This window comes from Trichechus manatus, unplaced genomic scaffold (assembly GCF_000243295.1).
Source record: "Trichechus manatus latirostris isolate Lorelei unplaced genomic scaffold, TriManLat1.0 scaffold00020, whole genome shotgun sequence".
Classification (NCBI taxonomy): domain Eukaryota; kingdom Metazoa; phylum Chordata; class Mammalia; order Sirenia; family Trichechidae; genus Trichechus; species Trichechus manatus.
This window is the reverse complement of record NW_004443956.1, coordinates 6,290,449-6,297,259: the sequence shown is the minus strand read 5'-3', so window position 1 is coordinate 6,297,259 and position 6,811 is coordinate 6,290,449. Positions and strand designations below refer to the sequence as shown.

The following is a 6,811-nucleotide window of genomic DNA, read 5'->3' as shown; positions in this document are numbered from 1 at the left end:
CCGCGCCCACCGCCCCGCCCTGCTCCACCAATCACAACCCGCCTCCAAACACCCCGCGCCGCCGCGCCGCGCCCCACACAATGGGCTCCGCGCCCCGCGCCCCGCGCCCTTACCCCTGCCCCCTCCGCGCGCGCGCGGCAGGTGAAACCACGCTCTTGTGAAATCGTGCTTTTGTCTCCAGAGCAACTCCAGTTAATTGCTGTTAACCCTTTGACCTGCCTCTGGCTGGTGTCTGGGAAGCCCGACACAGAGCGCATCACTCCCTCTGGCCGGGACCGCCTGTTGGGGGCTTTTTGTTTGGTTGCGTGTTTGTTTCCGTCTTCAGAACTGACAGAGTTGTCCTAGCCCTTAAGAGAAGCCCGAGGGGCAAGGAGGGAAACCAGCGCTCCGGGCGCAAAACCGACCGCTCCGAGCAACTGTTGAAAATCGGAAGGGGATGCGGGGCTTCAAAGGCAGCGTGGAGAAGTGCTTTCCTAGAAAACGGCCTTTGGAAGAGAACTTTCGCTTCACGTCGATGATTGAACCGAGCCTTAGCCTGTCCCCACCCCCCACCCCCCCTTTCTTTTTAAGAGTCAGGCTCGCCAAAGTGTGCCTGTGCGCGCAGAGGAAAACTAAGCCGCCACGGGGGTTGAAATAAATAACCAAACGCGCCTCGTCTCTGAACCAAGCTACTTCCGCTCTAGAACGACAGCTGCAGCCGAAAGCATCCGCCGCACGTTTGCTGAGAAATAATTCTTTACATTCCTTTCTTATTTATGCAACAACAAAAGCAACTCTCAACAGGCACTTTAAGATGACCTCTATTAGAAATGGTCACTGCTCTTTAATGCTATTTACAGCTCAGTACAGTGTTAAAAAAGTCACCAACATCCTAAACTTTGTTGGCTCAACTGGCACCATTCAAGTGCCAGGTTAATGTCAATTTCGGCAGCTCGAGAAATCACTATTTCCTATGCTCAAATTTCGAGAAAAACTTCCGGGCCTGTACGTTTTTTTAAAAAGATTCCCCAAACCAAAACCAAAAATATTTTTATTTTCTTCTCAAAATATTTGAGGAAAAGTAATGATATAAACTATGATTATCTATTTTCCCTTAACTGAAGAAGGTGCTACTGCCATTTAACAATAACAAAAAGGCAATAAAGCCTAACCTAGTAATCCAGGAGTTTTACTTGAAAGCATTTTTCGATTTGAGGTGTATTAAATGGAGGTTACTAGGAACCAGAAAGCATATGGATAATATTTCCAATCAAGCAAATGCCTGAATTTCAGCAGGGTCAGCGGGGAGCAGGCAATTTAATCTGGCTGCATAAGAGATAAAAACCGACTTAGGATAGGCTGTTAAATGGGTACAGCACTGATGGTTCTCCATCCTAAAGTGTTTTTGTGTCAAACAACAAATTTATTAATGAGATTTTTTCAGGTCACAAAAAAGTGACCCCACCCTCTCATAAATATTTAAGAGACCAGGGACATTCTTTTTGGGGGAGAGGGGCTTTAAATCTGTCAGAGGTCCCAGGAATCAGTTGAGTTCTGACGCTTTTTGGGGAGGGAAGGGCAGGCCCCAAAAGGAGAAAATAAAAATATAGGAAGTTCTCTAACCAATGCACAGCAAGAAAGTGGAAATGATCTTTTCAAAATACACAAGTGGGTTTGTTGTTTTCCCCAAGGTCTTAAAAATAGTGTGAGATTCAATTTCCATGAACAAAATCGGAGTGCATGTTGAGTAAGCAATTCATTTTCTTTAGAGACAAGCTCTTCATAAGGCACCCATGAAATCCAGGCATGCTTTTATGAGTTGGACTACCTCCTTTTTAGGTCAGTGTTTATCTCCTAATAGTCTCTAGGAGCATCAAAACAAACAATAAACAAGCAAACAACAAACATTAAAGACTCAGTGACCCAGCTGCGGAGATGAGCCTTACACAAAATAATGAGAGTGATGCAATGCGGTGGTTACACAAGTACTAAATTGTATGGTGGCGGCTTTAGGCACCATGGGACCAGAGAGAAGGGGGAGATCACTGGGCAGGAGAGGTCTGGGAAGGCCCTTTGAGTAGGTGGTATTTAAAGGACCAATGGTTTGGATAAGGGGGGGACGGGGAGTGGGTGCCAACATGGGAGGGGAACGGCTTAGTATGCTAACTCAGAAGCCACCTGGAGCTCATCCTGCCCTCTCTCCAAACAGACAGATGACATGGTGACTCAGACTCTTTCTAGGCAAGAAAATGTACCATCAGTTGATAAACCTGGAAAAGCTATATATGTCAGGCCATTTTGGTTAAGTCTGCATTCTCAAGGTCTCTTTCCATGTGCCCTGTACTTGTGATTCTGTGAGAACTGGAACCTTCCACAGTGGAGTACACTAAAGAATGTTAAAACCTGCAGTGAATTAGATGACTCAGTCAGTGCCATTTATTCATTACCCGGAGTGCCAGATCAATATAGAAAGGCTAGATCAGAAAGACCAAAAAAAACAAAAAACAAAAACAAAAAAGCGAGGAGGAGAGTAGAAAAAGAATGTGGACTGTGGGGGCTTAAGAATGGATTCTTAGCCACAGTGTCTTAGTTGTCAAAACAATTACGTGAAATATAAATTACAATCCCCATTTTACAGAGGAAGAAACTGAGGTTCAGAAAGGCAGTGATTTTTTCCCAAAGAATCAAATAAACCCAGCACCACGGGCCAGAAGGGGCAGCAGATACTGAACTGTTAAAAGAAAAAGAGAGGCAGTGATCATATAAAACGAGTGCTAAAAAACAGAAAGGCTAATGTTTAAGGAAGACTGAAGGAAATGCTGAATACTATACTTAAAAATATTTTTGATCCCACATCCTAACACCCACAACAGATACAGCTCTTGTTCAAACACCACATATTAAGAAACCTGTCAGTTGCTAAATGAGTCCATCGTGCAGCTGGCTGTGCACTTAAGAACAGATTACTATGATCCTACACCAGACTCTAACCACCAAATAACACACCTGGGACTAAAATCATGTATTATATTTGGTTCTGCTGAGCCTTCGCCTTGAACACAGAAGGAAGTGAGAGGTTTTACTGCCCATTCAGAGCAGAGAACAGAGATGGGATGTATTAAAGGAAGAGTCAAAGGAGATACCTCGTGAGGGTATAATTCCCACACACTGGTGAGCTGCGTGGCGGGAAAGCAGACACAAGAATGGTCCCTGGCCCACTTGGTCCTCATCTCCAGCTGAGGTCCTGCTTTGTCAGGGAAAAAAAAAGTTGCCACTGAGTCGATTCTGACTCATGGTGATCCCACGTGTCTCAAGAGTAGAACTGTGCTCCACAGAGGTTTCGATGGTTGATTTTGGGGAAGTAAATCGCCAGGCCTTTATTCCAGGGCACTTCTGGGTGGACTTGAACCTTCAATCTTTCGGTTAGCAGCCAAGTGCATTAACCCTTTGCAGCACCCAGTGACTCTGCTTTGCCAGAAGCTACTTGGAAATAGCTAGGGAAAGGACACATGAGCAAACACGAGCCCACATATTTCTAGCAACACTGAGAGTGGGAGACCTGCCCAGGTAAAAGACAATTATGGTACCATGTTCTCATAGGAAACCAGCTCAATCTCTGTTGCTAGAAAGTTGACCTGCCATGATGAGCAAAATAAAATTTGATGGGTTGAAAAACCAACTGCATGATGAAAGATCACAACCTTTAAATCAAGTTAACTATTTCATTCCAAACAACACTTGTATTAACACCTATTTCCTTTCCTTTTTCCAATTAATTTAGTGGCGTACCCAGAACATATTCTAGGATGACAGAATTTGAAGAGATTTAACCAGATGATTCTGTTGCTAGAGAGAAAAAGCTGAAGCAACAGGAATCTAAAACTTAGGCTCCTCACCCCACCACTGTGCTTGATGGTTTACCCAGGGAAGCTTACCTCTCCTGAGGGAACGCGACTTTAGTATTTCTGACTCTCCAAAGACCTGGAACTGGGCATCCAATTAGAGTTACTAAACTGCAACAGCAACACCCGATTCCTGAGATTTGGACATCGGTCTCCAAGAAACCACTGCTCCATCTTGACTTAAGCAGTATGTTACTTAAAAATATAAATTAATACATCATCCATCTACAGGGAGCTGAAGTAGTGAGCTCCGTATCAATACTGTTTATGTCAGTTATGTCTGTGTTGACAATGAAGCTAATTATTTTGTTTTTCTTCTGCACCTGCTAGTTTAGCCAAGGGAAAAGACAGAGTTCTCACTGTTCCACAGGAGTTTAAGTTTCTCTTTATGACATCCTCCAAACTGCCATTCACATCACCGTTTAATGCAACATTCTATAATGCCAGTGTTCCTGGTTAAATTATATGTACACAGTGTGACATGTCAACATTCAGGTGACTTATGAAACTGATGGGGTACATGAGCTATGGAAAACATTTACCCCAACCCTCGCAAAAAAACACAAAACACAAAAACCCTCATTCCAGATGTAAAGACATTAATGAAACATCACAGGTAAACAACACCGCGTGTGGAAAAGAACAATGGCAACAACCTGTCCTAACTCTCCATCTAATTAACAGTAATAAATTACCTTCTCATTTATGACAAAACTATAATCCCTTGTTTTAAGATAATGTAAAATTTATTAGTGAAGTTAGAACAGACTACACGGAAGTGTGCAAAGTTCTCAAAAAGGTACATGTTTTGGGGCAGGAAAGCATTGCCCAAAGAACTTTATCCTTCAAGTAGCAGGAAAATTAAAAAAAAACAAAACAAAAACAGCACTACCAAATGCAATTTATTATTTCACCTCCCATCAGTGACGACATTTATGGTACGCCCCGCATACACATGCAAACCCTGGATTTTTAAACGACAACAACTGGGGCAGTGAAGGGGAAAGAAAAGATGATGCTTGGGGGATGAAATTACATTTTAATATTTTTTTAACATTTAATTATGTAGAAATTGCTGAGTATCAGATAAAGGCAAGTGACCACCTTTATTTCGTACAGTCAGCTTTTCCGGAGACCTGTGGTGTGCAGCGGGCCTGCAGAGAGGCACAGGGAGCTTGTTCCATCTTGCCCTCTGCACAAAGCTTCCAGCTCTCCCTCCCCTCCACCCCCACCCTCCTCTGACCCTAGGTTGACACACCCTCTTGTCAAAACCCTCCTTACGCCTGCCCTCTGCTGGTAAACCCGCCAGGATTAGAAAAATCTGACTACCGCAATTTATTCAAAAGACAACTTTTAAAAGCTGGAAAGAGAGAGGGCATGCGAAGAACTATTAACTGGAACATATAAATTAAGACACTTAAAACTGGGGGAGGGGAGAGGGGGCCTGCTGGTGAAAAATGGTACTTTTAATGTAAAAATGCACATTTGTCTATTCTATTGCCTACTCACTCACAGCACAGGAGTGCCAAACTCTATATTTTAGCTTGCCTGAGAGAACAACCTGTATTACAGCCAGGCATCTTGCCTTCTTTGGCTCATTCTCTGGGGAATGCGTGTCGGCGCATTTTCAATAAAACACCTTCTTAGCAGTGATGGGCCACTGTTCCCATTTCAATGGTCCCTGAGGTTTCATGATACAGTATATTTAGCTGACTCGCAGTTCAAGTTTTCCTCTGGAATTCATAAGACCCATAAAAAGGGGAGGGGAAAAAAAAAAGAAAAGGAAAGAAGAGGTCTCGTCTATCCTTTGTTTAAGTAAGAAAGTCAGCTTTGAGGCTGATTAGCAACTCACCCAAAACCCTGGGATGCGCTTCCCTGCCTTCTCCCCACACATGTGAGCCAGACTAGAGGCCAGATGGAGGCTCCGGGCATTAGGGGGTAAATTTCTGCAGAAGCGTGCTAGGGTTTAACCCTGCAACTCCTGTCAGTAGGAAGCACGAGGCCTGTACAAATCCCTGCATACCATTTCAAAAATATATCTCCAAGACGGGAAGATGAAGCTTAGCAGTTGCAACCTCAAAAGCATTCAGGAAGTAGCACTCTTGACAGCGCTTTAGATGCCGAGTAAATGCTCTTATAAAGAACACCCAATCCAGCCGACAATAAATCTTACACTGGGGAAGCCCGCACAGGCCTGTGGAATCCCCTCCAAAGATAATTGCCTTCTACACTCTGTGTGGCATAGAAACCGCTGCACGTAACCCATTTTCTGGGGCTCTATCAGGAAAGGTGTGCTTTAGGGTTGTATGCTTTCACCATACTTATTTACTCTGTATGCTGAGCAAATAATCCAAGAAGTTAAACTATATGAAGAACAGGGCATCAGGATTGCAGGAAGACTCCTTAACAACCTGCAATATGCAGATGACACAGGCTTGCTTGCTGAAAGCAAAGAGGACTTGAAGCGCTTACTGATGAAAATCAAAGACCACAGCCTTCAGTATGGATTACACCTTAACATAAAGAAAACAAAAATCCTCACAACTGGACCAATAAACATCATCATGATGAACGGAGAAAAGATTGACGTTGTCAAGGATTTCCTTTTACTTGGATCCATAATCAACACCCATGGAAGAAGCAGTCAAGAAATCAAATGACGTATTGCATTGGGCAAATCTGCTGCAAAAGGCCTCTTTGAAGTGTTAAAAAGCAAAGATGTCACTTTGAGGACTAAGGTGTGCCTGACACAAGTCATGGTATTTTCAATTGCCTCATATAAATGCAAAAGCTGGACCTGGACGATGAAAAAGGAAGACCGAAGAATTGATGCCTTTGAATTATGGTATTGGTGAAGAATACTGAATATACCATGGACTGCCAGAAGAATGAACAAATCTGTCTTGGAAGAAGTACAGCCAGAATGCTCC

The 6,811-nt window shown here is 43.5% G+C and overlaps 1 protein-coding gene across 11 annotated transcripts in view; it reads right to left on the bottom strand.

Moving 5' to 3' along the window:
- Window positions 1-6,811, bottom strand: part of FOXP1 (forkhead box P1) — a 686,938-nt gene that overhangs the window by 110,799 nt on the left and 569,328 nt on the right. The window lies entirely within an intron of this gene.